Source organism: Myotis davidii, unplaced genomic scaffold, assembly GCF_000327345.1.
Source record: "Myotis davidii unplaced genomic scaffold, ASM32734v1 scaffold93, whole genome shotgun sequence".
NCBI lineage: Eukaryota > Metazoa > Chordata > Mammalia > Chiroptera > Vespertilionidae > Myotis > Myotis davidii.
In genome coordinates, this window is record NW_006292095.1 from 1,503,851 (window position 1) to 1,518,968 (window position 15,118).

The 15,118-nt window shown below is 39.0% G+C and overlaps 1 protein-coding gene across 5 annotated transcripts in view; it reads left to right on the forward strand.

Moving 5' to 3' along the window:
* The window catches only part of SLC20A2 (solute carrier family 20 (phosphate transporter), member 2), a 93,060-nt gene that overhangs the window by 15,156 nt on the left and 62,786 nt on the right, over window positions 1–15,118 (forward strand). Inside the window, exons 1-2 of one of the 5 annotated variants that reach the window (XM_006765520.2) lie at window positions 10,695–10,992; window positions 12,289–12,333. The exons of 1 other annotated variant lie outside the window; for it this stretch is intronic. The gene's annotated coding sequence lies outside the window, so the exon portion shown is untranslated. Of the gene's footprint in view, window positions 1–10,553; window positions 10,993–12,288; window positions 12,334–14,919; window positions 15,112–15,118 lie in introns of those variants that run through there. 3 more of the 5 variants (XM_006765518.2, XM_015565186.1, XM_006765522.2) reach the window with 3 other exon arrangements.

Genomic DNA, 15,118 nt, shown 5'->3' on the forward strand with positions numbered 1-15,118 from the left:
ATATTGGTTCTAAAACAAATAGAATAAAGAAGCAGAACAGAAAATACAAAAACAGATTTGTTTCTATGAGATTTAAACATACATATGTGTATATGTGTGTGTGTGTGTATATATATATATATAGATATAGAGAGAGAGAGAGAGAGAGAGAGAGAGAGAAGTACTTAGTCCAGAGAATCTATAAAGTACTTTGAGTTCCCATTGATAACAGATTTTTAATAATAATGTTCTCTTTCTGTAAAGATCTGGGTTGCCATAAGTTTAATTTCAAGATGACAAATCTAGAAAAAATGACTAAAACCATAGATAGCAGACTGATTCTAGATGCAGAATCTGAATAGGTTGTAATACTATTCTAAAATTAGCAAGATGAAATATACCAAGGATAAACCTTTTGCAGGAGTTGAGGAATGCTTGTAGGTGGAGGACAATCTCCGATGCACCTGAGATGAAAAAGAACTAGGAGTTTATTTGACCACAGGCTTATATGAGCATCTCTATAATGTGGCTACTAAAAATCTGAGTTAGTTAGACCACACATGATGAATTGTGTTTACGTATGTGAACCCACATTTTCGGTGAGACATTGTCAAGGGAGGGAGACATGCATAGTGATGGATTGAAAGTTAGGTCTCATGAGGAACCACTGCTGAAGGCGTTTGATTGTTGGATCTGAAGGAGAAGGTATAAAAGAACAATAGAAGCAAACCCTAGATTAGGGAATAGGAAGACCAGGGGTAGTATGTATAATTTGCATATTGTGGGGCAAAGGAGTGCTCAGTGAATGAGTGAATGAATGAATGAATGAAAATTACAAGGCAAAGAATTTTGACTTCCTCTAAACTCTGGAAATAATACTCCAGTAGTAAGGTGGGGTGCCCTAGAAAGTAATGACTTCCCATCAGTGGAACCCTTCAAGCATAGTGGCAGGTGACTGGGATAGGGGCTATAGAAGGAATTCTTGCTCTAAGTCTAAGTGAAAGATTGTGCAATAGAACTTCAAAACTCTTAATTGGAATTTTATATTCTCTCAGGTATGTTAATTCTAAAACAGGAGAAAATGCTAGGATAATAGAGGGTTTTTAAATGTACTTTATAAGAGGGATGCTTTTGACTCAGGCTGTATGATTTTTAGTACAGTTATTTCAAAAATGCTTAAACGTTGAAGTATAACAGGTTTTAATTGAAACTACAGTGCATAAGTTATTCCACTGTTAAACCTGAAGTAACTAGTCTAGACTTGTGGAGTGTGGTTCAAGTTTTATTTGTTACTTTTCAAAACCACATTCTTTTCAAGCTACAAAAAGAGTATAAAAAAGGAAATTTCACCACTTCCTGGCTTCATTGTGGCCTCAGGAAACACAAGACACTATCTCCATTAGACTGATTGTTCTGAATTCTGACTCTGATAACAACACTGTGGAATTTGTCTCATGCTTTGTCATATACATAGGTTTGCAACCAAGTTTGCATATTTCCTGGGAAAATGTGTCTCTGATATTTGTTTAAGTTGGTTGAGACAGAAATATCCCTTATTTCTTCTTAAATAATTGAAACAATATAACATTATATATATATATGTATATATATGTATATATGTGTGTATATGTGTGTGTGTGTGTGTATATATACATATATATATATATTCAATATCGTTAGTTTAGAACAGGTTGGGAGCTGCTGCCACTTATGACACCTTGGTTTCTACTCCTCGTTGTAGTGCCAGAGAGTCTAGGTTCGGGATTAAGAAGATAGGCTCCCCCACTTACTGGCCATGTGACTCTGACCTCCCATCTCGGTGTCCTCACTTGTAACGGGAGAGATGATAGAGCTTATACCAATGGCCATGTAAGTGTCCTCACTTGTAAAGGAAAGATGATGCTAGAGCTTATACCACTGTGAGAAAGCACTTTACCAGGCACATGGAGAGAACTCAGTAAACCTACGGTATTTTCTGCTCTCACCTTTTGCGCTCCGGTCTGTTTTTTTCTGATTTAACATATATTGTCATCTTTATGTCTTGTACTGTCTTGAACACATCATGTCTAAAACTATTTTTTTTATATCTTTATTCCCAAATTCATCTCATTCTAACTCTACTCCTGCTTTATCCTCCTGTCTCCTCTTTTTAATTAATAGGACTACTTGCCAAAAGTAGTATGGAAAGAGACTAATACTGCAAACTCTGGAGTCATACGCTCTGGGATTAAATTCTTCCTTCACCACTTATCACATGTAACCTTGGACAAGCTACTTAATGTATCCAAATCTCAGTTTCTTCAATTGTGAAACAGGTATGATGGCAGCCCAGCCTACAGAATTGGGAAAATTCAGTGAGATAAATGCCTGTTAAGTGCTCACTATGATTCCTTAAGAGTGCACAATACCTTTACTGATAACTCTGAAGCTAGGAATGAATGGTAGTGTCATCCTTAATTCTTTTTCTCTCACCTGAAAGTCATCAATGCTATGGATTCTACCTCAAAAGTCTCTCCTCTTTCTCATCACTGACTTTAGGTCAGGGTTTCTTAACTTGAATCCATTACTCAAAGAGGTTCATAATCCCCAGAAAATATATGTACATTTTTGACATATGTGCATTTTTCCCAAGGGAAGGGCTTTTAGCCTTTATCTTTGACTTTCATATAGGTCAGTGACCCATAAAATGTTCATAACTACTGGCAGACTCTTACCTCTTGCTTATACTCAGTAGCCAATAAATGGACATTTTCCCCTAGTCTCTGTGCCTCTAATCTACTCTATACATATTGCCCACTTAACTTTTTTGTAACCTGTTACATCATCACCCTACTTATACAGATGTGTTGACTTCCTGTTGCCTACAGTGGTGGTTCTCACCCCTGACCACATACTAGAATTACATGGGAAGCTTTTTAAAAAATACTGATGCCCTGTCCTAGATGAACTAATTGATACTAACTAATATCAGGCATCAGTATTTTATTATAAAGCTTCCCAAGAGATTTTATTGTGTAGCCAGAGTTGAGAGCGTCAGGGCTATGGGATAATGAACTAATGTGTTAACATAGCACATAAGGACCTCAACAGCCTAGCACCAATCTACTTTTTCAGCCTAATCTCCTACCTCTTCTCCCATTCATATCCCTTTATTTACCCTCTAGACACGCACTTTTATTTTGCTAATTTTAGAACATGCTGTGTTGTGTCCAGCCTCTGAGCTCTTGCCTGTACTGATCTGCCTAAAATACCTTTCACCCTTTCTTTGCCTGGGCATCCTATATAATAAAAGCCTAATACACAAGTTGACAGAACAGCAGAATGACTGGTAGCTATGATGGGCACTGACCACGAAGGGGCAGACACTCAATGCAGCCCAAGCAGGTGCCAGTGGGGGCCACCCAATCGCCCTGCCAGTCACCCCGCAGAGGGAGGCAACCAGTGGTGGGGGGGTGGGGCCAGCTGGCCAGTGGGCCGGCACTGCCCCCCCTGCCCTGCTGGTCACCTTGCAGAGGGAAGTGACCTGTGGCGGGGCTGGCAAGCAGGCAGTGCCAGGCTGGCCAAGGCAGGTGCCAGTGGGGGGGGCTCTCCCTCCCTCTGATCACCCTGCTGGTTGCCCCACAGATTGGCCCTGATTGCCAGCCAGGCCTAGGGACCCTACCCATGCATGAATTTCATGCATCGGGACTCTAGTTTCCATAGAAAAACCTTTCCCAAGCCCCAAAGAGAATTGCAGCTCTTACTTTTGTACACACTTCCATTATATGCCCTACATTGTACTATAATTATTTTGTGTACTAGTATCTGTCTTCCACACTACTCTGAACTCCTAGAACAGTGATAGCGAACCTTTTGAGCTTGGCGTGTCAGCAGTTTGAAAAACCCTAACTTAACTCTGGTGCCGTGTCACCTACAGAAATTGTTTGATATTTGCAACCATAGTAAAACAAAGACTTATATTTTTGATATTTATTTTATATATTTAAATGCCATTTAACAAAGAAAAATCAACCAAAAAAATGAGTTCGCGTGTCACCTCTGACACGCGTGTCATAGGTTCACCATCACTGTCCTAGAACATGGGATCCTTATTTATTTCATTTCTCTAGTGCTTGGCACCAGGTTAAGAAGCTCCCTGAGAGACTAATGAATAAGTAAATGAGAATGAACAAACAGCAGCCTACTCTGGCGAATCAGAAATCCATGGGGTGGGGCAGTAGTCAGCAAACTCATTAGTCAACAGAGCCAAATATCAACAGTACAACAATTGAAATTTCTTTTGAGAGCCAAATTTTTTAAACTTAAACTATATAGGTAGGTACATTGTTATTAACTTAATTAGGGTACTCCTAAGGCTTAGGAAGAACCACACTCAAGGGACCAAAGAGCCGCATGTGGCTCGCGAGCCGTAGTTTGCCGACCACAGGTAGGGGAATGTAAGTAAATATGGTATACTAGATACGGTGAGGAATGCTCAGCAGAGGTTTTATCCTCTTGCTTTTTCATACTTTTATAAAAAGAAAAGATCACAGTACATGAAGTTTCTCGTCTGGGGCCAGGAAAGTTGAGACCAGTTTTGAAAATACCTCCAAACATTGCTGAGCATTATTGAACATGTAGCTGTATTTGTCTCCTGGGGCTCAGAGGGATTTCTGAATGAGAAACGGAGAACCAGCCTTTCTGATGATGGCAGCTGTTTATTTTGCAGTGGATTATCCTTACTGAGTTACTGATTTAAAGATACCCTTATATGGACAGTTCACCAGATATTATATGTTTCTAATTTTGATCTCATCCCTGGCCTTTGTCCTTCTCTTGGCTATTTTTAATACTTTTTTTTTCTCAGTGTGTCTCAGAATTGTCCAACACATTCTAAAGAATCATAACTTAAATTTGACTTATTCTTTCTGTTTCATCAGTCTCCAGAATTAAAGATGATTTTGAAAGAGATTAATTTAGTAACTGGTCTCATGCTTTGGGGTATGTTTTGGGTTATATTAATTATTTTTCCTGGACACTGACCCACCCCTACATGTAGGAGAAGAGATAGCTTGTTTAGGACTTATACAAAAAACAGTGACTACTAACTAGTCTGATGTCGTGATTTGGGTGTAACTTGTTGTGGTATGCTGTGTATGAACAAATAGAATATCCTTTGTCTAACTGGCTGCTTAATATTTTATAATCTTATATCTTTTAAGCTTCAATAATAAGGACAATATTTTTCTTATTCAAAATCAGAACCATAGTTGGAATTTATTAATGCTTCCATTCATCTTGTTTAAAAAGAGTTTTTTAAGCCTTAAAGAAATCAGATCTATCAAGAGCTCCTCCTTTAAATGTGGTTTACAAGAAAGGCTCTCAATTTGCAAAACTTTTAAAGAGAATAATTTTTTTGTCATTTTAAGAGCATTTTAAGAAACAGAAATCTAATGTCAACAACGAAGAAAACAACTCTTACAATGGAAGCATTAGGTCTAAAATGGATAGTTGTCTCCTATTTCACGGTCTACAGTCAACCACAGATACCCCGGTACTGTAGGCCCTCTCTTTTTGTGAACCGGGGCCTCTGTAACGAAACTAGTCTCTGCTGTTTCTGAGAATGGCCTCTTGGATTTTATATTTACTGGGCTATTATAGTTCTTAGAGCTGAGTTGTTAATCCTGCTTATATATATTTGCTTATTGCTGCTACTTTAAAATGATTACTCATTGAAGCACTTTTTAAAATGAATTCTTGGTGCTTAAGAGATACAACCATGTACATCAAGAGACTAGGCTATACAGCCCTGAAGAAACTAGCCACTGACCGGATTCTTATAGCCAAGGGAAGTTAGAATCCCTTAGGAATATTTCATCTCTTTTAGTTTAAGGTTGATTTTGAGTTGCTTACCCTGAAAGTGACCACTTCTCAATTTATCTGGTTGGGAGTAGACCATATCCATTTACAACAATACTATTAAAAATTAGAGAATAAAATATTGATTTCAAGTATCTTAGTAAATTGGTACCAAGTGCTGTGTTCTACTTCACATTTGGATATCTATCTACCTTTTGAACAAATCTTAGAGTTCCCTGTTCATATGCATATAAATTGGCACTCTTAATCCATTTCTGAAGTATTGACAGGCTGGCTAGCTATGAACTATGCCAGTGTAATCACTCTTATGGCTGGGCTGGAGAAGGCATTGCTTTAGGGGATATATAGTTGTAGTATTGAAGGACATAATATTTGTTTCAAATGATGGGATGAAATAAATAGAACACTTACTATTTTAGCAATTTTGTAATCAGAGCATATCACTGCTTCATTTTAGTTTAACATAATAGATATGACAGAAGTATAATAGTAATCAGGATTGAAATTTTTTATAAAATTGTGAATTTTAAGAGTAAGATAGGTAAGTCTTAAAAGGTTTCATTTAGAAGTAAAGGAATGGAGTATTTTAGACTTTTTGAAGATTTGCTGCATAACAGACCACCTAATACTTAGTAAAACAAACATTTATTATGTCTCACTATTTTGTAGGTCACCCAGGTGGTTCTTCTGGTTTGAGCTAGCCTGGCCTATCTCTGTGGTTAGCTGGCCTATCTCTGTGGTTAGCTGGCCGCTTGGCTGGGCCACATTGTCTGGGACTCACTCACATCAGACAGTCGTCTTGCTGGCTGGCGCAGGGGCACAGGAGCAGAGTGCATCTTTGCTCCATGTGGTCTTCTCATCCTCAGTAGGTTAGTAGGGCTGCTTCATGCGGTGGTCTCAAGGTTCCAAAGTGCAACGAGAGAGCGAGCCCCAGTGGGCCTGTACTTCTCAAGTCTGGGTTATGTTTGCTGCTGTCTTGCTGGCCAACCGAGAGTCAGTGTGGGGAGGGACTACCCAAGGGCATGAATGTCGGGAAGTGGGAACAAATAGGAGTTATTACTGCACAATCTGCCAAGGTGTGGAATTTGTACATATATACTGTTTAGTCAGTGTCCCTACATTCTGACTCAGCGTTACACTAGCAACAAGAGGTGATAGAATAGAGAAAAATTAATCAGGCTGTCAAAGCTACAGAGTTTTCAAAGAGATAGTTTATAGACCCTTGGTTTCTCTGAAATACTTAATCATCTGACGACATCCCCCCCCCCTTCTACTTTTCTTTTTGAAGCTTTGAGCTATAAAAATAGGGAAGCTTTAATCCTCAATAAATACCCCAAATTGATCTTCAGCAAGGACTATATTCATGTAGAAGGGGTGTCATCATATGGCTGTGGCTGTCCATGGAAAGCTCCTATGTGCCTGGGCTCTACGCCCTTTGCATGGGCTCTCTGAGAGTTCTAACTCTCCCCTTGATGTCAGCATTAACACCGTTTTACAGGGGAGGAAGCAGACTCACAGAGGCTGGCTAAGTGGCCTGAGGTTATGTAGCTAGAGGCTGGCGGACTACATTTTGAACTCAATTCTTTCTGACCCCACAGCTACAATCAAAGAGTTTCATCCCTAATAGATTGGTAATTTTTTTTTATGCAATATGAAGCCTTTGAGTATTTTATGTCTTCTCTGAAAAACTGGAAACCATGGTAAAACATGAATTGTTTCTCCCTTTCTATTCTTTCGCTACCCTACACCTTCACTAGTTGGACCAAATAACCAGGTTTAATCTGAAACTGATGGATAGCTCAGAATGTAACTTTACTGCTAGTTCCAGATGTCACTTTTAAAAATTTTGGAAATAACCGATCTCTCCATGACTCTTCTGAAGTTCCAAAATAAAATTCAGAATCCCGAGATATCCTGTAACATCTATTTACAATTTCATTAGAAAATAACCTTTATTTAAAAAATAAACTGTGCTCCCTGCCCCCATCCTCACATGTGCTCCCGTAGCATGTAACCAATAACTGTTCAGAACGTTGTATTTGCCTGGGTGGGCACTGGCAGTGAGCTCCTTGAACACAGAGACCTTGTCTTTCCTATCTGTATCCCCAGTACCTAGTCCTGGAATGGGAATAGTCCCATATATGTTACATGCTTTATAGGGGAATTCTCTGCCTCAGAAGAAATTCTTTTCTTCTTTTCTTCTCTTCTTCCTTTGGTCTGTTTGTCCTCCATTTAGTTCTTCCTCCTTTCTGAAAATCATTTTCCTTTCTCTTTCTGTCTGTCTCAGTTCTTTAGCTTTCCATTTCCCCCACCATCTCAATAGTCATTTTTTGTTTGTTTGTTTTATTGTTAATCCTCACCCGAGGATATTTTTTCCATTGATTTTTGAGAGAATGGAAGGGGGTGGAGGGGTGGAGGGCCCAGAAAGAAACATCGATGTGAGAGAGACACATCAATTGGTTGCCTTTGCACAAGCCCCTACCGGAACTAGGGACAGAACCTTCAACCTTTGTGGGGAGCAGGTGGGCAGGGAGCAATACTCATCCATTGAGCCACACTGACCAGGGCTCATTAGTCATTTTTTATATTCATTCTATGTTGACATGATAGTGTCTTGCATATATTGAGTTAAATAAAATGTATTATTAAAATTAGTTTCACCTTTTTATTTTTACTTTTTTAATGCGACTATTAGACAATTTTAAATCATATGTAGCTGCTCTAGAGAATCTATATCTAGGTTAATTCATTCATGCAAGCTCATAAAAACAGTTGTTTTTCTTTTAATTCCATGGATCTGTTGGACTAAAGATCCCTTAGATCACCACCCTCCACTGGCATAGTGCTGCCTGTCCCTCCTCCCCCACTACCAAAAGTGCATGAGAAGGAATGGGAAGAATTTATCTTGCTTTTAATGATGCACATAGAATTTTCTCTACTGGTATAAGTATGCCTGGAACAAAAGTACAGTTGACGTTTAAATTATTTTCACGAACGAAAAGGAAGCAGCAGGGTAACTAATGTAAATCGGAGGATACACTATTTTCTTTGGAACGTTTTGGTTCTTGCATTTTGGAACAGGTGTGGCCACTGTTGAAAGAAACAGTGGAGTCATACTCAGCATGATCATAAGGAACTGGATTCAGTATAACCGATACAGGATCTGTCATATTGTTCTCTTATGAAAAATTCGATGCAGAAATAAACTTGGTGTATTTGCTTTTTCTTTCTGGTTTAGGGAAGAAATAATGTTTTCTACTGAACTATGATGTAATAGGATAAGGGTAATTGTGTTTAAAATAGCTTTCCAACATCCTCTTTTGGCTTTTAGAATTCCAAAGTAAGTTTGCCGTGGATCACTGAGGAGTAATTATATTAATCAGAGGTCAGCCATCTTTTTTCGCCTTTGGCACAGAGTGGGAAATGTCCACTTCCAGTGTCTTTGGGTCGGGGTGGTGGTGTCACCAGCCACCATCTCATGAGGGTGGAATGGGTGCTGGCTAGCGCTGCCTGAGATGGGTCACTAGGGGTGGAATCCCAGACTAGCAGCTACAGTTTTGTACAGACAGGAGGGGGATTGTGCTGGTGGTTGCCCCCTCATGCCAATGACAAGCACCGTGTTTGCCACTTGGGGTATGCATGCCACAAGTGGACAGTGCTTTGTAAGGACACGGTCAAGTCCATGTTACAGGACACTTGCCTGTAATCGTGTGTTAAGTGAGCCCCTGGAGCTCAGACCTGGAATTTGAGAGATGAGTTGAAGAAATCTCTTGAAGTCTAAACTGACATGACATTTTAAAATTAGGAAAACAACCAGCTCTGAAAAGATCTACCGGATTATAGCTAAATGGAATATGGAAGACATGTCAGAGAGAGGCTAGGAGGGGGTTGGGATAATGCAACGTTGATTCAGAAAGAAGCCTTGGACAATCATTGATTGAATTTCACTGTTTACCATCTGTTTTTTAAAAATGGGAAAATGACATCTCCCATAGCTGTTTGGAAAGTTGATTGATATTTGTAACATGGTTTGATATTTTTCATAAAGTGTTCAGTAAGAGCCAAATGTGTCATCAGAACTTAAATGTCTAAAATAAACTAACCTGAACCATCTTGAATAGATAGATATTAAGCAGTTCTGTGTCTTTGGTATAAGTTATACTTAGTAAGGGAGTTTATATTTTTTAAAGAAAGTTCCATGTTACTTCTAATTTTCTTTTGAATATTAGCTATATACTTGTGTTCTTTAGCTGTTAACTTGAGCTTCAATATGCTTTATAGATAGAGAAGATCAGTCACTTACGGAGAACTATTAACTAGTACAACCAGCGAGGCAGTTAAATACACTTCAAAATGCTTCCTGCCAAGAACGATGCCTTTTGCAAATATTTGAGATGTTTGTTCTCAGTTGTAATTTATTAGTGAACCTGTGTCCTCATAGCAATTCCTTGGGAGGTACAGAAGACAAAGCTAAAAAGCAAGCAAATGAAATACGTTCATAATATAGCAAGGGAAAAAAAACTTTCATTCTAGGCGACTTATAGATAGACTCAGTGGTATGTGTGCTTGTTGCCTATTTAACTTCACATAGTACCACTTCTGGCCACGCTAAGTAATCTGACAGAATGTCCTTTTACCAGGCTTTTCCTTGTGAAGTGCATACAGCACTGCCACCTTGTTGCCAAAGTTTCGTCTGACTTGAATGTACTTTTAAACAATCAAGTGAGTGCCTGTAGAGAAAGAGAGCTTACTCTTTCTTTGTCAGTACTTGCAAAAACAACTTAAAAGAAGTTAGTATCATTGGACTGAATTCCGTAATTAGCATAATCATGATGCTGTGTATTGTTCACCAGAGCACGCCCCTTGGCCAAATTTCCCATTAAGAGGACACCGACGTTGTCCTAGTGAATAAATCCAGGCACACATGATGCGAATCAGCTAGTTCCTGCCTGCCGCTGGGGTGCTGTTAATTTTAGCCAGGGTTTGTTCTATGAGTTGTAAAACTGTTTACTCAAGTCAAAGTTAGTAAGCTGAAATGTGACTTCTCCGGCCAGCATGATAGGATATCTATTTTAGACTTCAGATTGTGTTCACGAGCGAGCGGGAGAGCAGTCTTCTGAAGAATCGCGGCTCAGATTTCCTTTGAAAGTACTTGTAAGTACTGGGAGAATTTTTAAGAGTTCTCTTTGTTCTTTTCTCCTTAAATCTTCTTAATGTTACTATAATAGTCATTTTTAATTTCTTAGGAAAACCAGAAGCTTTGGGGTGAGTGCTTTAGAGGATTCTAAGAATGGTGGCAAGAGGTTTTTCTACAAGAAACCTGCTTTATTCCTTTTTCCCAAGAGAAAGTACTTGATTCTTACTATTTTTATCTTTGCAAGGCAATCTGTAAATTATTACTTATTGTATCTGTTAAAGTATTCGACTAATGGAAATGGTTGTATCACTGAGCTTTACTTTCTATGGTAACCTATTTTCTGTGTGTGTGTGTGTATTATGTTAAAAGGATTCCTTTTATATTATACTTACCCTGAGCTACAAGCTTATGGTCCAGAAATAATGAGAGAGTCAAATGTAATTTTGTAAAATGTGTAAATGGACAGTTTTTATTTTTTAGGGAGGATTTTGTACTCAATAATTAATCCATATATTCCTAAGGAGAAGCACTTAAATAAAATACTTTTAGAATGAAGGCTTTAGAAAGTAATTGAAAGCATCCTCTGCAAGTTTGAGTTAGTTATCTAAATTAATCAAGGGCCATGAAGTTCTCTAATTTTAACTGCTCTGAATTTAACATGTCATTGCCAGCGTAGTTTGGACTGAAGAACACTAAAGGTTTTAATAATGAATATTTTAAATTAAATTTGAATCACCTTGTTTAATTTGAAGTGTTTTAATTCAGAGAACACGAACTCCATGCCAAAACAACTTGCTTATAACAGAGAGCCTTTGGTAAAGGAATTTCTTTATCAGTTAATTATAAATTATATCCCCTCTAGGAATATTGATTTTAATGAAACAGTTCTAGTAGCTGCTTACCAGGCGTCCCTGTCTCTACTCGCTATGAACAAGGAGGGAGGCATGCCCTCAAATGCCATTTTCCCATTTTGAAAGCTTTATTTAATGACTTCTTTGTTATTATGTGTTGTTTGATTTTAAATCCAAATGACCTAAGGTGTCAACAATGAAAGGAAGTGTTTCAGTGCTACAGTTAGTAGGAAAAGAATGTAAGACGGGAAAAAAGAACTGAGTTCTTGGCTATTTTTGGAAATTTTTTTTTAAAACTTTAAGATTTTATTGAAGAGAGATTTGCAATCCAGATTAATTGTAATTATCACAAAATCATCTGTAATATCATCTTCAGCAGTAAAAAAAAGACTTTGTTCCAGCATATTCTTCATAATAAATACTTCATTCAAAGAAAATAACCATTCTTATTCTTACTTTTAGCTGTCAATAAGGCGCCATCCGAATCTCAGTGGAGTGTTTTTAAAGGTACACTCTTTTTACTACTCGGAAGCATGTGTTCTTTTAAGAGTCTCTAAAAAGGCTCATAAATACTTTCAGAGTGTTTGTTTTAATGATTTATGGGCTGTGAGAGAGTGATACAGGTGAATGAAAAAGGAGATAATTTTTATTATGTGTCAGTGTCGGGATTTCTCATGTTTGCTGCTGCTGTGACTCTCTGCTTCTTCTTAGCCTGTGTGCCTGATGAAGTGATACTGGTTATGGTTCCTTCATGAGTAGAGGCTCTGTTGACTAGTTGTGACCTTGGCCATGACAGTTCACAATGAGCTCAACTCAGTCACAAATGCGGGTCCAGATGCTGAGAAACACAGGCGGCTTTGTGGCCTGTAGAAATGTCCAGGAGCCCGTGGTCTCAGCCATGTGCTGTGCCCTCCTGCACCTCCATCACCGTCGCTGTCATGGTCATTAACTTTGTGCCTATCTGTCCTCTAGTCCTGTTTCAGTTACTTTCAGTGGTGGCCTGCCCTCTCCTCCTACTCCTTTACCTCTTAAAATAGTCACAAACCAGAGGCTCTGACAGAGTTGTTCCTGACTGCAGTAGATTTATTTGCTGTTACTTTATACCAAGTGACTAGCCTTCTGCTCTGAAGCTTTGAGGGACTTTTTAGGGAAGTAAAGAGCAATCTTTTCTCTGCGTCTCCTTCATCCACATGAGGTTTTTAATAGGTAACTTGGCTGCATAGTTATATGGGAACTTACATTATCTAACAGGTTCCCTTTGTTTTGGGGCCTAATGCAAATGCTCAGTGATCACATCTCTAGAATGTTCTCTTTCAAAAGATTTTGTAGGAACAGGCTTTGGTATATTGAGTTTCAACTGTTTTATCTAAAATGAAAGACCTGTGAGCAGAGGGATGCCTTCCGCTTTGCCTGTCTTGTATATAAGTAAGTGGTAGGATCTGCCTGTGGGCAAGAATGCTGATTTCTCCTGGAAATACTGGCCCTGTTGTTATTATTTAGCATGTATTAAGCACCCCCAGAGCACATACAATGCACAAAGAAAGCATAGTTCCTTCTCTCAAAGAACTCACATGCTAAAATTAGGCAGGACACAGAGGCTGGGCCCTTGACATACACACTGAGTACACTGGCAGAAAGAATATGGAGATGAAGAAAAGGAGAACAAGATGGCGTGGGAAGAGTCAAGGATAGCTTGTGGGTTAGCTTTCAGTTCATGTGGACTTCTGCCCAGTTGGATTAGGACAGACTGCAATGCCACTTGGGGTGCTGATAGTCTCTCTCCCAACAGCTGGGCAAGTGATGAAAATGAGTGAGAAGACTGACCCCAGAAGCCTTAAAGCCTTATCCACAACTCCTGTTCTCTATTACAGTGTCCCCACAAAGGGAAGGAGTTTCAGTAGTTTGACCTACACCTGGAACTGGTACTGTCATGTGAAGTAGGTGAACTTGGTATCTTACCAAGTCCAATAAATATAAGAAGAGTCTTTCTCCATATAATTATCTTTGGATAGAATTCTGAATTTGGGTTCCAGATTTTCTCTCTCCTCCTGAACTGATATGCAATATAACAATTTACTTGTCTCTGTACTGGTTTAGGATGTTGAGTCAGTCAGCTGTTAAATTAGAGAAGTGCTTTGAGCATCTCAGAAGAAAGGCATTATGAAGGTCAACGAAACATTACTGCAGCTCATAAAGGAGTCAGAAGAGCATGAATCAGAAGGGAGCTAATAAGGCAAGCTTGGATATTGGAGATTAAGAAACAGGAGTATACTGTATGAATCTGTGAGTCATTTTCCCCTTTATCCTCAGCCTCAGCCAGCCTCTGACTAAGGATCTGGGCCTAGTTCATGTCTCTACAACTAAAAGAGACTTGGAGAGAGCTCAACAAAGAACCTTTAAAAATGATTAAAGGGTTGAAAAATGATACCTATAATAAGATGTTAGGGAACTTCTATTATTTAGCCTGGAGGGAAAAAATGGCTGGGGACTCTTGAATTGTTATTCAAATATATGAATACCTCAATACCAAGGAATAATGACCAACTGGTATCTATTTCCATGGCAAATATATGAGTTCAGTCCAGTAAGGGTTAGGTTAGAACCAGAGTCCTAATATGCGGTCCCGGTACTATCAGTGCCAGTACCACCTGGAAACTTGTGAAAATGCACATTCTCAGGCCCCATCCACCAGCTACTGAATCAGAAACTGTGGGAGTGGGGCCCAGAAATCTGTGTTTTAACAAGCCCCCCCCTCCCAATGATTCTGATGCACATTAAAGTCTGAGGATCACTAGATGAGATATGAAAAAGAGTATTATAAAACAGAGAATTTGGATCCTGAAATCATCCAAAAATGGGCTTTTATTTCTTGGCAATGTTTTCAGTATTCTCTCTGAAGTCAGGAGATAGGTGACCTCTCAAAGTCCCATCCAGCTCTGACTTTGCTCTGGATTTCCTCTGGCACTTACAGAAGATTAATAATCAACCAGGAGAATTTTGCAATTACTTTTCTGAACTTAGTAGTTAAGGCAGTGCCCATTTCAAATGAGAATCAAATGAGATAATATGATAGTAGGAACGTTGTGTTACCACAGGTATCCTACTTATCACAATGTTGTTTAATAGACCCCTTCTTCCCCATGTGACTTTTTCACAGTCATCGGAAGGGAAATTAGGGCAGAGGTCAAAGCGAGGAGCCCCTTGGTGTTAGCCTGTGATCATTTCATGTCGCAGACTAATGGCTAGATCAGTCCGTTGCCTCATGAATGCCATTTCAGAAGAGAGGTAAGCT